This window comes from Salmo salar, chromosome 08 (genome assembly GCF_965601325.2).
Source record: "Salmo salar chromosome 08, fSalSal1, whole genome shotgun sequence".
In the NCBI taxonomy this organism is placed as follows: domain Eukaryota; kingdom Metazoa; phylum Chordata; class Actinopteri; order Salmoniformes; family Salmonidae; genus Salmo; species Salmo salar.
This window is the reverse complement of record NC_138298.1, coordinates 1600001-1615000: the sequence shown is the minus strand read 5'-3', so window position 1 is coordinate 1615000 and position 15000 is coordinate 1600001. Positions and strand designations below refer to the sequence as shown.

General features: G+C 41.4%; 25 non-coding genes and 4 pseudogenes across 25 annotated transcripts; all 29 read right to left on the bottom strand.

Annotated features, from left to right (window-relative positions):
- Positions 1-200: 200 nt before the first annotated feature.
- On the bottom strand, positions 201-319 carry LOC145882523 (5S ribosomal RNA). Its single transcript, XR_014394091.1, has one exon. It is a non-coding gene; the product is annotated as a 5S ribosomal RNA (ribosomal RNA).
- A 409-nt stretch (positions 320-728) lies between these two features.
- On the bottom strand, positions 729-847 carry LOC145882522 (5S ribosomal RNA). Its single transcript, XR_014394090.1, has one exon. It is a non-coding gene; the product is annotated as a 5S ribosomal RNA (ribosomal RNA).
- Positions 848-1256: 409 nt separating this feature from the next.
- LOC145882521 (5S ribosomal RNA) lies at positions 1257-1375 on the bottom strand. Its single transcript, XR_014394089.1, has one exon. It is a non-coding gene; the product is annotated as a 5S ribosomal RNA (ribosomal RNA).
- Positions 1376-1784: 409 nt separating this feature from the next.
- LOC145854338 (5S ribosomal RNA) lies at positions 1785-1903 on the bottom strand. Its single transcript, XR_014375223.1, has one exon. It is a non-coding gene; the product is annotated as a 5S ribosomal RNA (ribosomal RNA).
- A 409-nt stretch (positions 1904-2312) lies between these two features.
- LOC145885695 (5S ribosomal RNA) lies at positions 2313-2431 on the bottom strand. The gene has a single exon (XR_014397278.1). It is a non-coding gene; the product is annotated as a 5S ribosomal RNA (ribosomal RNA).
- Positions 2432-2840: 409 nt separating this feature from the next.
- On the bottom strand, positions 2841-2959 carry LOC145882520 (5S ribosomal RNA). The gene has a single exon (XR_014394088.1). It is a non-coding gene; the product is annotated as a 5S ribosomal RNA (ribosomal RNA).
- A 409-nt stretch (positions 2960-3368) lies between these two features.
- On the bottom strand, positions 3369-3487 carry LOC145882519 (5S ribosomal RNA). Its single transcript, XR_014394087.1, has one exon. It is a non-coding gene; the product is annotated as a 5S ribosomal RNA (ribosomal RNA).
- Positions 3488-3896: 409 nt separating this feature from the next.
- On the bottom strand, positions 3897-4015 carry LOC145854337 (5S ribosomal RNA). The gene has a single exon (XR_014375222.1). It is a non-coding gene; the product is annotated as a 5S ribosomal RNA (ribosomal RNA).
- A 409-nt stretch (positions 4016-4424) lies between these two features.
- LOC145882518 (5S ribosomal RNA) lies at positions 4425-4543 on the bottom strand. The gene has a single exon (XR_014394086.1). It is a non-coding gene; the product is annotated as a 5S ribosomal RNA (ribosomal RNA).
- Positions 4544-4952: 409 nt separating this feature from the next.
- Positions 4953-5071, bottom strand: LOC145885607 (5S ribosomal RNA). The gene has a single exon (XR_014397190.1). It is a non-coding gene; the product is annotated as a 5S ribosomal RNA (ribosomal RNA).
- A 409-nt stretch (positions 5072-5480) lies between these two features.
- LOC145882517 (5S ribosomal RNA) lies at positions 5481-5599 on the bottom strand. Its single transcript, XR_014394085.1, has one exon. It is a non-coding gene; the product is annotated as a 5S ribosomal RNA (ribosomal RNA).
- A 409-nt stretch (positions 5600-6008) lies between these two features.
- LOC145854335 (5S ribosomal RNA) lies at positions 6009-6127 on the bottom strand. Its single transcript, XR_014375220.1, has one exon. It is a non-coding gene; the product is annotated as a 5S ribosomal RNA (ribosomal RNA).
- Positions 6128-6265: 138 nt separating this feature from the next.
- LOC145887641 (5S ribosomal RNA) lies at positions 6266-6384 on the bottom strand. Its single transcript, XR_014399232.1, has one exon. It is a non-coding gene; the product is annotated as a 5S ribosomal RNA (ribosomal RNA).
- A 409-nt stretch (positions 6385-6793) lies between these two features.
- On the bottom strand, positions 6794-6912 carry LOC145882516 (5S ribosomal RNA). Its single transcript, XR_014394084.1, has one exon. It is a non-coding gene; the product is annotated as a 5S ribosomal RNA (ribosomal RNA).
- Positions 6913-7321: 409 nt separating this feature from the next.
- On the bottom strand, positions 7322-7440 carry LOC145885895 (5S ribosomal RNA). Its single transcript, XR_014397479.1, has one exon. It is a non-coding gene; the product is annotated as a 5S ribosomal RNA (ribosomal RNA).
- A 409-nt stretch (positions 7441-7849) lies between these two features.
- LOC145882515 (5S ribosomal RNA) lies at positions 7850-7968 on the bottom strand. Its single transcript, XR_014394083.1, has one exon. It is a non-coding gene; the product is annotated as a 5S ribosomal RNA (ribosomal RNA).
- A 409-nt stretch (positions 7969-8377) lies between these two features.
- LOC145853155 (uncharacterized) lies at positions 8378-8486 on the bottom strand (annotated as a pseudogene).
- A 409-nt stretch (positions 8487-8895) lies between these two features.
- On the bottom strand, positions 8896-9014 carry LOC145854334 (5S ribosomal RNA). The gene has a single exon (XR_014375219.1). It is a non-coding gene; the product is annotated as a 5S ribosomal RNA (ribosomal RNA).
- Positions 9015-9423: 409 nt separating this feature from the next.
- LOC145882513 (5S ribosomal RNA) lies at positions 9424-9542 on the bottom strand. Its single transcript, XR_014394081.1, has one exon. It is a non-coding gene; the product is annotated as a 5S ribosomal RNA (ribosomal RNA).
- Positions 9543-9951: 409 nt separating this feature from the next.
- LOC145854333 (5S ribosomal RNA) lies at positions 9952-10070 on the bottom strand. The gene has a single exon (XR_014375218.1). It is a non-coding gene; the product is annotated as a 5S ribosomal RNA (ribosomal RNA).
- A 409-nt stretch (positions 10071-10479) lies between these two features.
- On the bottom strand, positions 10480-10598 carry LOC145882512 (5S ribosomal RNA). The gene has a single exon (XR_014394080.1). It is a non-coding gene; the product is annotated as a 5S ribosomal RNA (ribosomal RNA).
- A 407-nt stretch (positions 10599-11005) lies between these two features.
- On the bottom strand, positions 11006-11124 carry LOC145885606 (5S ribosomal RNA). The gene has a single exon (XR_014397189.1). It is a non-coding gene; the product is annotated as a 5S ribosomal RNA (ribosomal RNA).
- A 409-nt stretch (positions 11125-11533) lies between these two features.
- LOC145854332 (5S ribosomal RNA) lies at positions 11534-11652 on the bottom strand. Its single transcript, XR_014375217.1, has one exon. It is a non-coding gene; the product is annotated as a 5S ribosomal RNA (ribosomal RNA).
- Positions 11653-12061: 409 nt separating this feature from the next.
- Positions 12062-12180, bottom strand: LOC145882511 (5S ribosomal RNA). Its single transcript, XR_014394079.1, has one exon. It is a non-coding gene; the product is annotated as a 5S ribosomal RNA (ribosomal RNA).
- Positions 12181-12589: 409 nt separating this feature from the next.
- LOC145853615 (uncharacterized) lies at positions 12590-12696 on the bottom strand (annotated as a pseudogene).
- Positions 12697-13105: 409 nt separating this feature from the next.
- LOC145853614 (uncharacterized) lies at positions 13106-13212 on the bottom strand (annotated as a pseudogene).
- Positions 13213-13621: 409 nt separating this feature from the next.
- Positions 13622-13740, bottom strand: LOC145852112 (5S ribosomal RNA). The gene has a single exon (XR_014373966.1). It is a non-coding gene; the product is annotated as a 5S ribosomal RNA (ribosomal RNA).
- A 409-nt stretch (positions 13741-14149) lies between these two features.
- Positions 14150-14256, bottom strand: LOC145853613 (uncharacterized; annotated as a pseudogene).
- Positions 14257-14665: 409 nt separating this feature from the next.
- On the bottom strand, positions 14666-14784 carry LOC145885605 (5S ribosomal RNA). The gene has a single exon (XR_014397188.1). It is a non-coding gene; the product is annotated as a 5S ribosomal RNA (ribosomal RNA).
- Between the last annotated feature and the right edge of the window lie 216 nt (positions 14785-15000).

Genomic DNA, 15000 nt, shown 5'->3' with positions numbered 1-15000 from the left:
ACAAAGCACACACAAGCTGCATTCAGCAACAATATTCTTGTTTGTCTTATAAATACAAGGCAGATGCTAATTGAAAACACAAGGAAATTTGATCCTATTAAAAAGGCAGGAAGCTGCATTTAGTCAATTCATCATTAAATGCTTACTACAAGGCAGTGTTGCTGATGAAATAGTGCAGGGGCACACCCTCGTGGACAGAATGCTTACAGCACCTGGTATTCCCAGGCGGTCTCCCATCCAAGTACTAACCAGGCCCGACCCTGCTTCGCTTCCGAGATCAGACGAGATCGGGCGTACCCAGGCTGGTATGGCCGTAAGCGAGAAACAATCTCTTGCTACAACATATATAGTCAAAGTGAGTGTGATAAACAGACATTGCATTTTCACCAATTAGATAAGCAGCTTGAACTTTGTGTCACTGAAAAAGTAGAAGAAATTACAAACACTGTTCCCATCACTTTTTAGCACAGGTAGTTGGATAAAATACAAACTTTATTTCCTTTCATCATTTGAACAGGGCAAAGGAGCACAAAGCACACACAAGCTGCATTCAGCAACAATATTCTTGTTTGTCTTATAAATACAAGGCAGATGCTAATTGAAAACACAAGGAAATTTGATCCTATTAAAAAGGCAGGAAGCTGCATTTAGTCAATTCATCATTAAATGCTTACTACAAGGCAGTGTTGCTGATGAAATAGTGCAGGGGCACACCCTCGTGGACAAAATGCTTACAGCACCTGGTATTCCCAGGCGGTCTCCCATCCAAGTACTAACCAGGCCCGACCCTGCTTCGCTTCCGAGATCAGACGAGATCGGGCGTACCCAGGCTGGTATGGCCGTAAGCGAGAAACAATCTCTTGCTACAACATATATAGTCAAAGTGAGTGTGATAAACAGACATTGCATTTTCACCAATTAGATAAGCAGCTTGAACTTTGTGTCACTGAAAAAGTAGAAGAAATTACAAACACTGTTCCCATCACTTTTTAGCACAGGTAGTTGGATAAAATACAAACTTTATTTCCTTTCATCATTTGAACAGGGCAAAGGAGCACAAAGCACACACAAGCTGCATTCAGCAACAATATTCTTGTTTGTCTTATAAATACAAGGCAGATGCTAATTGAAAACACAAGGAAATTTGATCCTATTAAAAAGGCAGGAAGCTGCATTTAGTCAATTCATCATTAAATGCTTACTACAAGGCAGTGTTGCTGATGAAATAGTGCAGGGGCACACCCTCGTGGACAAAATGCTTACAGCACCTGGTATTCCCAGGCGGTCTCCCATCCAAGTACTAACCAGGCCCGACCCTGCTTCGCTTCCGAGATCAGACGAGATCGGGCGTACCCAGGCTGGTATGGCCGTAAGCGAGAAACAATCTCTTGCTACAACATATATAGTCAAAGTGAGTGTGATAAACAGACATTGCATTTTCACCAATTAGATAAGCAGCTTGAACTTTGTGTCACTGAAAAAGTAGAAGAAATTACAAACACTGTTCCCATCACTTTTTAGCACAGGTAGTTGGATAAAATACAAACTTTATTTCCTTTCATCATTTGAACAGGGCAAAGGAGCACAAAGCACACACAAGCTGCATTCAGCAACAATATTCTTGTTTGTCTTATAAATACAAGGCAGATGCTAATTGAAAACACAAGGAAATTTGATCCTATTAAAAAGGCAGGAAGCTGCATTTAGTCAATTCATCATTAAATGCTTACTACAAGGCAGTGTTGCTGATGAAATAGTGCAGGGGCACACCCTCGTGGACAAAATGCTTACAGCACCTGGTATTCCCAGGCGGTCTCCCATCCAAGTACTAACCAGGCCCGACCCTGCTTAGCTTCCGAGATCAGACGAGATCGGGCGTACCCAGGCTGGTATGGCCGTAAGCGAGAAACAATCTCTTGCTACAACATATATAGTCAAAATGAGTCTGATAAACAGACATTGCATTTTCACCAATTAGATAAGCAGCTTGAACTTTGTGTCACTGAAAAAGTAGAAGAAATTATAAACACTGTTCCCATCACTTTTTAGCACAGGTAGTTGGATAAAATACAAACTTTATTTCCTTTCATCATTTGAACAGGGCAAAGGAGCACAAAGCACACACAAGCTGCATTCAGCAACAATATTCTTGTTTGTCTTATAAATACAAGGCAGATGCTAATTGAAAACACAAGGAAATTTGATCCTATTAAAAAGGCAGGAAGCTGCATTTAGTCAATTCATCATTAAATGCTTACTACAAGGCAGTGTTGCTGATGAAATAGTGCAGGGGCACACCCTCGTGGACAAAATGCTTACAGCACCTGGTATTCCCAGGCGGTCTCCCATCCAAGTACTAACCAGGCCCGACCCTGCTTCGCTTCCGAGATCAGACGAGATCGGGCGTACCCAGGCTGGTATGGCCGTAAGTGAGAAACAATCTCTTGCTACAACATATATAGTCAAAGTGAGTGTGATAAACAGACATTACATTTTCACCAATTAGATAAGCAGCTTGAACTTTGTGTCACTGAAAAAGTAGAAGAAATTACAAACACTGTTCCCATCACTTTTTAGCACAGGTAGTTGGATAAAATACAAACTTTATTTCCTTTCATCATTTGAACAGGGCAAAGGAGCACAAAGCACACACAAGCTGCATTCAGCAACAATATTCTTGTTTGTCTTATAAATACAAGGCAGATGCTAATTGAAAACACAAGGAAATTTGATCCTATTAAAAAGGCAGGAAGCTGCATTTAGTCAATTCATCATTAAATGCTTACTACAAGGCAGTGTTGCTGATGAAATAGTGCAGGGGCACACCCTCGTGGACAAAATGCTTACAGCACCTGGTATTCCCAGGCGGTCTCCCATCCAAGTACTAACCAGGCCCGACCCTGCTTCGCTTCCGAGATCAGACGAGATCGGGCGTACCCAGGCTGGTATGGCCGTAAGCGAGAAACAATCTCTTGCTACAACATATATAGTCAAAGTGAGTGTGATAAACAGACATTGCATTTTCACCAATTAGATAAGCAGCTTGAACTTTGTGTCACTGAAAAAGTAGAAGAAATTACAAACACTGTTCCCATCACTTTTTAGCACAGGTAGTTGGATAAAATACAAACTTTATTTCCTTTCATCATTTGAACAGGGCAAAGGAGCACAAAGCACACACAAGCTGCATTCAGCAACAATATTCTTGTTTGTCTTATAAATACAAGGCAGATGCTAATTGAAAACACAAGGAAATTTGATCCTATTAAAAAGGCAGGAAGCTGCATTTAGTCAATTCATCATTAAATGCTTACTACAAGGCAGTGTTGCTGATGAAATAGTGCAGGGGCACACCCTCGTGGACAAAATGCTTACAGCACCTGGTATTCCCAGGCGGTCTCCCATCCAAGTACTAACCAGGCCCGACCCTGCTTCGCTTCCGAGATCAGACGAGATCGGGCGTACCCAGGCTGGTATGGCCGTAAGCGAGAAACAATCTCTTGCTACAACATATATAGTCAAAGTGAGTGTGATAAACAGACATTGCATTTTCACCAATTAGATAAGCAGCTTGAACTTTGTGTCACTGAAAAAGTAGAAGAAATTACAAACACTGTTCCCATCACTTTTTAGCACAGGTAGTTGGATAAAATACAAACTTTATTTCCTTTCATCATTTGAACAGGGCAAAGGAGCACAAAGCACACACAAGCTGCATTCAGCAACAATATTCTTGTTTGTCTTATAAATACAAGGCAGATGCTAATTGAAAACACAAGGAAATTTGATCCTATTAAAAAGGCAGGAAGCTGCATTTAGTCAATTCATCATTAAATGCTTACTACAAGGCAGTGTTGCTGATGAAATAGTGCAGGGGCACACCCTCGTGGACAAAATGCTTACAGCACCTGGTATTCCCAGGCGGTCTCCCATCCAAGTACTAACCAGGCCCGACCCTGCTTAGCTTCCGAGATCAGACGAGATCGGGCGTACCCAGGCTGGTATGGCCGTAAGCGAGAAACAATCTCTTGCTACAACATATATAGTCAAAATGAGTCTGATAAACAGACATTGCATTTTCACCAATTAGATAAGCAGCTTGAACTTTGTGTCACTGAAAAAGTAGAAGAAATTATAAACACTGTTCCCATCACTTTTTAGCACAGGTAGTTGGATAAAATACAAACTTTATTTCCTTTCATCATTTGAACAGGGCAAAGGAGCACAAAGCACACACAAGCTGCATTCAGCAACAATATTCTTGTTTGTCTTATAAATACAAGGCAGATGCTAATTGAAAACACAAGGAAATTTGATCCTATTAAAAAGGCAGGAAGCTGCATTTAGTCAATTCATCATTAAATGCTTACTACAAGGCAGTGTTGCTGATGAAATAGTGCAGGGGCACACCCTCGTGGACAAAATGCTTACAGCACCTGGTATTCCCAGGCGGTCTCCCATCCAAGTACTAACCAGGCCCGACCCTGCTTCGCTTCCGAGATCAGACGAGATCGGGCGTACCCAGGCTGGTATGGCCGTAAGCGAGAAATAATCTCTTGCTACAACATATATAGTCAAAGTGAGTGTGATAAACAGACATTGCATTTTCACCAATTAGATAAGCAGCTTGAACTTTGTGTCACTGAAAAAGTTGAAGAAATTACAAACACTGTTCCCATCACTTTTTAGCACAGGTAGTTGGATAAAATACAAACTTTATTTCCTTTCATCATTTGAACAGGGCAAAGGAGCACAAAGCACACACAAGCTGCATTCAGCAACAATATTCTTGTTTGTCTTATAAATACAAGGCAGATGCTAATTGAAAACACAAGGAAATTTGATCCTATTAAAAAGGCAGGAAGCTGCATTTAGTCAATTCATCATTAAATGCTTACTACAAGGCAGTGTTGCTGATGAAATAGTGCAGGGGCACACCCTCGTGGACAAAATGCTTACAGCACCTGGTATTCCCAGGCGGTGTCCCATCCAAGTACTAACCAGGCCCGACCCTGCTTCGCTTCCGAGATCAGACGAGATCGGGCGTACCCAGGCTGGTATGGCCGTAAGCGAGAAACAATCTCTTGCTACAACATATATAGTCAAAGTGAGTGTGATAAACAGACATTGCATTTTCACCAATTAGATAAGCAGCTTGAACTTTGTGTCACTGAAAAAGTAGAAGAAATTACAAACACTGTTCCCATCACTTTTTAGCACAGGTAGTTGGATAAAATACAAACTTTATTTCCTTTCATCATTTGAACAGGGCAAAGGAGCACAAAGCACACACAAGCTGCATTCAGCAACAATATTCTTGTTTGTCTTATAAATACAAGGCAGATGCTAATTGAAAACACAAGGAAATTTGATCCTATTAAAAAGGCAGGAAGCTGCATTTAGTCAATTCATCATTAAATGCTTACTACAAGGCAGTGTTGCTGATGAAATAGTGCAGGGGCACACCCTCGTGGACAAAATGCTTACAGCACCTGGTATTCCCAGGCGGTCTCCCATCCAAGTACTAACCAGGCCCGACCCTGCTTCGCTTCCGAGATCAGACGAGATCGGGCGTACCCAGGCTGGTATGGCCGTAAGCGAGAAACAATCTCTTGCTACAACATATATAGTCAAAGTGAGTGTGATAAACAGACATTGCATTTTCACCAATTAGATAAGCAGCTTGAACTTTGTGTCACTGAAAAAGTAGAAGAAATTACAAACACTGTTCCCATCACTTTTTAGCACAGGTAGTTGGATAAAATACAAACTTTATTTCCTTTCATCATTTGAACAGGGCAAAGGAGCACAAAGCACACACAAGCTGCATTCAGCAACAATATTCTTGTTTGTCTTATAAATACAAGGCAGATGCTAATTGAAAACACAAGGAAATTTGATCCTATTAAAAAGGCAGGAAGCTGCATTTAGTCAATTCATCATTAAATGCTTACTACAAGGCAGTGTTGCTGATGAAATAGTGCAGGGGCACACCCTCGTGGACAAAATGCTTACAGCACCTGGTATTCCCAGGCGGTCTCCCATCCAAGTACTAACCAGGCCCGACCCTGCTTAGCTTCCGAGATCAGACGAGATCGGGCGTACCCAGGCTGGTATGGCCGTAAGCGAGAATCAATCTCTTGCTACAACATATATAGTCAAAGTGAGTCTGATAAACAGACATTTAGTCAATTCATCATTAAATGCTTAATACAAGGCAGTGTTGCTGATGAAATAGTGCAGGGGCACACCCTCGTGGACAAAATGCTTACAGCACCTGGTATTCCCAGGCGGTCTCCCATCCAAGTACTAACCAGGCCCGACCCTGCTTCGCTTGCGAGATCAGACGAGATCGGGCGTACCCAGGCTGGTATGGCCGTAAGCGAGAAACAATCTCTTGCTACAACATATATAGTCAAAGTGAGTGTGATAAACAGACATTGCATTTTCACCAATTAGATAAGCAGCTTGAACTTTGTGTCACTGAAAAAGTAGAAGAAATTACAAACACTGTTCCCATCACTTTTTAGCACAGGTAGTTGGATAAAATACAAACTTTATTTCCTTTCATCATTTGAACAGGGCAAAGGAGCACAAAGCACACACAAGCTGCATTCAGCAACAATATTCTTGTTTGTCTTATAAATACAAGGCAGATGCTAATTGAAAACACAAGGAAATTTGATCCTATTAAAAAGGCAGGAAGCTGCATTTAGTCAATTCATCATTAAATGCTTACTACAAGGCAGTGTTGCTGATGAAATAGTGCAGGGGCACACCCTCGTGGACAAAATGCTTACAGCACCTGGTATTCCCAGGCGGTCTCCCATCCAAGTACTAACCAGGCCCGACCCTGCTTCGCTTCCGAGATCAGACGAGATCGGGCGTACCCAGGCTGGTATGGCCGTAAGCGAGAAACAATCTCTTGCTACAACATATATAGTCAAAGTGAGTGTGATAAACAGACATTGCATTTTCACCAATTAGATAAGCAGCTTGAACTTTGTGTCACTGAAAAAGTAGAAGAAATTACAAACACTGTTCCCATCACTTTTTAGCACAGGTAGTTGGATAAAATACAAACTTTATTTCCTTTCATCATTTGAACAGGGCAAAGGAGCACAAAGCACACACAAGCTGCATTCAGCAACAATATTCTTGTTTGTCTTATAAATACAAGGCAGATGCTAATTGAAAACACAAGGAAATTTGATCCTATTAAAAAGGCAGGAAGCTGCATTTAGTCAATTCATCATTAAATGCTTACTACAAGGCAGTGTTGCTGATGAAATAGTGCAGGGGCACACCCTCGTGGACAAAATGCTTACAGCACCTGGTATTCCCAGGCGGTCTCCCATCCAAGTACTAACCAGGCCCGACCCTGATTCGCTTCCGAGATCAGACGAGATCGGGCGTACCCAGGCTGGTATGGCCGTAAGCGAGAAACAATCTCTTGCTACAACATATATAGTCAAAGTGAGTGTGATAAACAGACATTGCATTTTCACCAATTAGATAAGCAGCTTGAACTTTGTGTCACTGAAAAAGTAGAAGAAATTACAAACACTGTTCCCATCACTTCTTAGCACAGGTAGTTGGATAAAATACAAACTTTATTTCCTTTCATCATTTGAACAGGGCAAAGGAGCACAAAGCACACACAAGCTGCATTCAGCAACAATATTCTTGTTTGTCTTATAAATACAAGGCAGATGCTAATTGAAAACACAAGGAAATTTGATCCTATTAAAAAGGCAGGAAGCTGCATTTAGTCAATTCACCATTAAATGCTTACTACAAGGCAGTGTTGCTGATGAAATAGTGCAGGGGCACACCCTCGTGGACAAAATGCTTACAGCACCTGGTATTCCCAGGCGGTCTCCCATCCAAGTACTAACCAGGCCCGACCCTGCTTCGCTTCCGAGATCAGACGAGATCGGGCGTACCCAGGCTGGTATGGCCGTAAGCAAGAAACAATCTCTTGCTACAACATATATAGTCAAAGTGAGTGTGATAAACAGACATTGCATTTTCACCAATTAGATAAGCAGCTTGAACTTTGTGTCACTGAAAAAGTAGAAGAAATTACAAACACTGTTCCCATCACTTTTTAGCACAGGTAGTTGGATAAAATACAAACTTTATTTCCTTTCATCATTTGAACAGGGCAAAGGAGCACAAAGCACACACAAGCTGCATTCAGCAACAATATTCTTGTTTGTCTTATAAATACAAGGCAGATGCTAATTGAAAACACAAGGAAATTTGATCCTATTAAAAAGGCAGGAAGCTGCATTTAGTCAATTCATCATTAAATGCTTACTACAAGGCAGTGTTGCTGATGAAATAGTGCAGGGGCACACCCTCGTGGACAAAATGCTTACAGCACCTGGTATTCCCAGGCGGTCTCCCATCCAAGTACTAACCAGGCCCGACCCTGCTTCACTTCCGAGATCGGGCGTACCCAGGCTGGTATGGCCGTAAGCGAGAAACAATCTCTTGCTACAACATATATAGTCAAAGTGAGTGTGATAAACAGACATTGCATTTTCACCAATTAGATAAGCAGCTTGAACTTTGTGTCACTGAAAAAGTAGAAGAAATTACAAACACTGTTCCCATCACTTTTTAGCACAGGTAGTTGGATAAAATACAAACTTTATTTCCTTTCATCATTTGAACAGGGCAAAGGAGCACAAAGCACACACAAGCTGCATTCAGCAACAATATTCTTGTTTGTCTTATAAATACAAGGCAGATGCTAATTGAAAACACAAGGAAATTTGATCCTATTAAAAAGGCAGGAAGCTGCATTTAGTCAATTCACCATTAAATGCTTACTACAAGGCAGTGTTGCTGATGAAATAGTGCAGGGGCACACCCTCGTGGACAAAATGCTTACAGCACCTGGTATTCCCAGGCGGTCTCCCATCCAAGTACTAACCAGGCCCGACCCTGCTTAGCTTCCGAGATCAGACGAGATCGGGCGTACCCAGGCTGGTATGGCCGTAAGCGAGAAACAATCTCTTGCTACAACATATATAGTCAAAATGAGTCTGATAAACAGACATTGCATTTTCACCAATTAGATAAGCAGCTTGAACTTTGTGTCACTGAAAAAGTAGAAGAAATTATAAACACTGTTCCCATCACTTTTTAGCACAGGTAGTTGGATAAAATACAAACTTTATTTCCTTTCATCATTTGAACAGGGCAAAGGAGCACAAAGCACACACAAGCTGCATTCAGCAACAATATTCTTGTTTGTCTTATAAATACAAGGCAGATGCTAATTGAAAACACAAGGAAATTTGATCCTATTAAAAAGGCAGGAAGCTGCATTTAGTCAATTCATCATTAAATGCTTACTACAAGGCAGTGTTGCTGATGAAATAGTGCAGGGGCACACCCTCGTGAACAAAATGCTTACAGCACCTGGTATTCCCAGGCGGTCTCCCATCCAAGTACTAACCAGGCCCGACCCTGCTTCGCTTCCGAGATCAGACGAGATCGGGCGTACCCAGGCTGGTATGGCCGTAAGCAAGAAACAATCTCTTGCTACAACATATATAGTCAAAGTGAGTGTGATAAACAGACATTGCATTTTCACCAATTAGATAAGCAGCTTGAACTTTGTGTCACTGAAAAAGTAGAAGAAATTACAAACACTGTTCCCATCACTTTTTAGCACAGGTAGTTGGATAAAATACAAACTTTATTTCCTTTCATCATTTGAACAGGGCAAAGGAGCACAAAGCACACACAAGCTGCATTCAGCAACAATATTCTTGTTTGTCTTATAAATACAAGGCAGATGCTAATTGAAAACACAAGGAAATTTGATCCTATTAAAAAGGCAGGAAGCTGCATTTAGTCAATTCATCATTAAATGCTTACTACAAGGCAGTGTTGCTGATGAAATAGTGCAGGGGCACACCCTCGTGGACAAAATGCTTACAGCACCTGGTATTCCCAGGCGGTCTCCCATCCAAGTACTAACCAGGCCCGACCCTGCTTAGCTTCCGAGATCAGACGAGATCGGGCGTACCCAGGCTGGTATGGCCGTAAGCGAGAAACAATCTCTTGCTACAACATATATAGTCAAAATGAGTCTGATAAACAGACATTGCATTTTCACCAATTAGATAAGCAGCTTGAACTTTGTGTCACTGAAAAAGTAGAAGAAATTATAAACACTGTTCCCATCACTTTTTAGCACAGGTAGTTGGATAAAATACAAACTTTATTTCCTTTCATCATTTGAACAGGGCAAAGGAGCACAAAGCACACACAAGCTGCATTCAGCAACAATATTCTTGTTTGTCTTATAAATACAAGGCAGATGCTAATTGAAAACACAAGGAAATTTGATCCTATTAAAAAGGCAGGAAGCTGCATTTAGTCAATTCATCATTAAATGCTTACTACAAGGCAGTGTTGCTGATGAAATAGTGCAGGGGCACACCCTCGTGGACAAAATGCTTACAGCACCTGGTATTCCCAGGCGGTCTCCCATCCAAGTACTAACCAGGCCCGACCCTGCTTCGCTTCCGAGATCAGACGAGATCGGGCGTACCCAGGCTGGTATGGCCGTAAGCGAGAAACAATCTCTTGCTACAACATATATAGTCAAAGTGAGTGTGATAAACAGACTGCATTTTCACCAATTAGATAAGCAGCTTGAACTTTGTGTCACTGAAAAAGTAGAAGAAATTACAAACACTGTTCCCATCACTTTTTAGCACAGGTAGTTGGATAAAATACAAACTTTATTTCCTTTCATCATTTGAACAGGGCAAAGGAGCACAAAGCACACACAAGCTGCATTCAGCAACAATATTCTTGTTTGTCTTATAAATACAAGGCAGATGCTAATTGAAAACACAAGGAAATTTGATCCTATTAAAAAGGCAGGAAGCTGCATTTAGTCAATTCATCATTAAATGCTTACTACAAGGCAGTGTTGCTGATGAAATAGTGCAGGGGCACACCCTCGTGGACAAAATGCTTACAGCACCTGGTATTCCCAGGCGGTGTCCCATCCAAGTACTAACCAGGCCCGACCCTGCTTCGCTTCCGAGATCAGACGAGATCGGGCGTACCCAGGCTGGTATGGCCGTAAGCGAGAAACAATCTCTTGCTACAACATATATAGTCAAAGTGAGTGTGATAAACAGACATTGCATTTTCACCAATTAGATAAGCAGCTTGAACTTTGTGTCACTGAAAAAGTAGAAGAAATTACAAACACTGTTCCCATCACTTTTTAGCACAGGTAGTTGGATAAAATACAAACTTTATTTCCTTTCATCATTTGAACAGGGCAAAGGAGCACAAAGCACACACAAGCTGCATTCAGCAACAATATTCTTGTTTGTCTTATAAATACAAGGCAGATGCTAATTGAAAACACAAGGAAATTTGATCCTATTAAAAAGGCAGGAAGCTGCATTTAGTCAATTCACCATTAAACGCTTACTACAAGGCAGTGTTGCTGATGAAATAGTGCAGGGGCACACCCTCGTGGACAAAATGCTTACAGCACCTGGTATTCCCAGGCGGTCTCCCATCCAAGTACTAACCAGGCCCGACCCTGCTTAGCTTCCGAGATCAGACGAGATCGGGCGTACCCAGGCTGGTATGGCCGTAAGCGAGAAACAATCTCTTGCTACAACATATATAGTCAAAGTGAGTGTGATAAACAGACATTGCATTTTCACCAATTAGATAAGCAGCTTGAACTTTGTGTCACTGAAAAAGTAGAAGAAATTACAAACACTGTTCCCATCACTTTTTAGCACAGGTAGTTGGATAAAATACAAACTTTATTTCCTTTCATCATTTGAACAGGGCAAAGGAGCACAAAGCACACACAAGCTGCATTCAGCAACAATATTCTTGTTTGTCTTATAAATACAAGGCAGATGCTAATTGAAAACACAAGGAAATTTGATCCTATTAAAAAGGCAGGAAGCTGCATTTAGTCAATTCATCATTAAATGCTTACTACAAGGCAGTGTTGCTGATGAAATAGTGCAGGGGCACACCCTCGTGGACAAAATGCTTACAGCACCTGGTATTCCCAGGCGGTCTCCCATCCAAGTACTAACCAGGCCCGACCCTGCTTCGCTTCCGAGATCAGACGAGATCGGGCGTACCCAGGCTGGTATGGCCGTAAGCGAGAAACAATCTCTTGCTACAACATATATAGTCAAAGTGAGTGTGATAAACAGACATTGCATTTTCACCAATTAGATAAGCAGCTTGAACTTTGTGTCACTGAAAAAGTAGAAGAAATTACAAACACTGTTCCCATCACTTTTTAGCACAGGTAGTTGGATAAAATACAAACTTTATTTCCTTTCATCATTTGAACAGGGCAAAGGAGCACAAAGCACACACAAGCTGCATTCAGCAACAATATTCTTGTTTGTCTTATAAATACAAGGCAGATGCTAATTGAAAACACAAGGAAATTTGATCCTATTAAAAAGGCAGGAAGCTGCATTTAGTCAATTCATCATTAAATGCTTACTACAAGGCAGTGTTGCTGATGAAATAGTGCAGGGGCACACCCTCGTGGACAAAATGCTTACAGCACCTGGTATTCCCATCCAAGTACTAACCAGGCCCGACCCTGCTTCGCTTCCGAAATCAGACGAGATCGGGCGTACCCAGGCTGGTATGGCCGTATGCGAGAAACAATCTCTTGCTACAACATATATAGTCAAAGTGAGTGTGATAAACAGACATTGCATTTTCACCAATTAGATAAGCAGCTTGAACTTTGTGTCACTGAAAAAGTAGAAGAAATTACAAACACTGTTCCCATCACTTTTTAGCACAGGTAGTTGGATAAAATACAAACTTTATTTCCTTTCATCATTTGAACAGGGCAAAGGAGCACAAAGCACACACAAGCTGCATTCAGCAACAATATTCTTGTTTGTCTTATAAATACAAGGCAGATGCTAATTGAAAACACAAGGAAATTTGATCCTATTAAAAAGGCAGGAAGCTGCATTTAGTCAATTCATCATTAAATGCTTACTACAAGGCAGTGTTGCTGATGAAATAGTGCAGGGGCACACCCTCGTGGACAAAATGCTTACAGCACCTGGTATTCCCATCCAAGTACTAACCAGGCCCGACCCTGCTTCGCTTCCGAAATCAGACGAGATCGGGCGTACCCAGGCTGGTATGGCCGTATGCGAGAAACAATCTCTTGCTACAACATATATAGTCAAAGTGAGTGTGATAAACAGACATTGCATTTTCACCAATTAGATAAGCAGCTTGAACTTTGTGTCACTGAAAAAGTAGAAGAAATTACAAACACTGTTCCCATCACTTTTTAGCACAGGTAGTTGGATAAAATACAAACTTTATTTCCTTTCATCATTTGAACAGGGCAAAGGAGCACAAAGCACACACAAGCTGCATTCAGCAACAATATTCTTGTTTGTCTTATAAATACAAGGCAGATGCTAATTGAAAACACAAGGAAATTTGATCCTATTAAAAAGGCAGGAAGCTGCATTTAGTCAATTCATCATTAAATGCTTACTACAAGGCAGTGTTGCTGATGAAATAGTGCAGGGGCACACCCTCGTGGACAAAATGCTTACAGCACCTGGTATTCCCAGGCGGTCTCCCAGCCAAGTACTAACCAGGCCCGACCCTGCTTCGCTTCCGAAATCAGACGAGATCGGGCGTACCCAGGCTGGTATGGCCGTATGCGAGAAACAATCTCTTGCTACAACATATATAGTCAAAGTGAGTGTGATAAACAGACATTGCATTTTCACCAATTAGATAAGCAGCTTGAACTTTGTGTCACTGAAAAAGTAGAAGAAATTATAAACACAGTTCCCATCACTTTTTAGCACAGGTAGTTGGATAAAATACAAACTTTATTTCCTTTCATCATTTGAACAGGGCAAAGGAGCACAAAGCACACACAAGCTGCATTCAGCAACAATATTCTTGTTTGTCTTATAAATACAAGGCAGATGCTAATTGAAAACACAAGGAAATTTGATCCTATTAAAAAGGCAGGAAGCTGCATTTAGTCAATTCATCATTAAATGCTTACTACAAGGCAGTGTTGCTGATGAAATAGTGCAGGGGCACACCCTCGTGGACAAAATGCTTACAGCACCTGGTATTCCCATCCAAGTACTAACCAGGCCCGACCCTGCTTCGCTTCCGAAATCAGACGAGATCGGGCGTACCCAGGCTGGTATGGCCGTATGCGAGAAACAATCTCTTGCTACAACATATATAGTCAAAGTGAGTGTGATAAACAGACATTGCATTTTCACCAATTAGATAAGCAGCTTGAACTTTGTGTCACTGAAAAAGTAGAAGAAATTACAAACACTGTTCCCATCACTTTTTAGCACAGGTAGTTGGATAAAATACAAACTTTATTTCCTTTCATCATTTGAACAGGGCAAAGGAGCACAAAGCACACACAAGCTGCATTCAACAACAATATTCTTGTTTGTCTTATAAATACAAGGCAGATGCTAATTGAAAACACAAGGAAATTTGATCCTATTAAAAAGGCAGGAAGCTGCATTTAGTCAATTCATCATTAAATGCTTACTACAAGGCAGTGTTGCTGATGAAATAGTGCAGGGGCACACCCTCGTGGACAAAATGCTTACAGCACCTGGTATTCCCAGGCGGTGTCCCATCCAAGTACTAACCAGGCCCGACCCTGCTTCGCTTCCGAGATCAGACGAGATCGGGCGTACCCAGGCTGGTATGGCCGTAAGCGAGAAACAATCTCTTGCTACAACATATATAGTCAAAATGAGTCTGATAAACAGACATTGCATTTTCACCAATTAGATAAGCAGCTTGAACTTTGTGTCACTGAAAAAGTAGAAGAAATTATAAACACAGTTCCCATCACTTTTTAGCACAGGTAGTTGGATAAAATACAAACTTTATTTCCTTTCATCATTTGAACAGGGCAAAGGAGCACAAAGC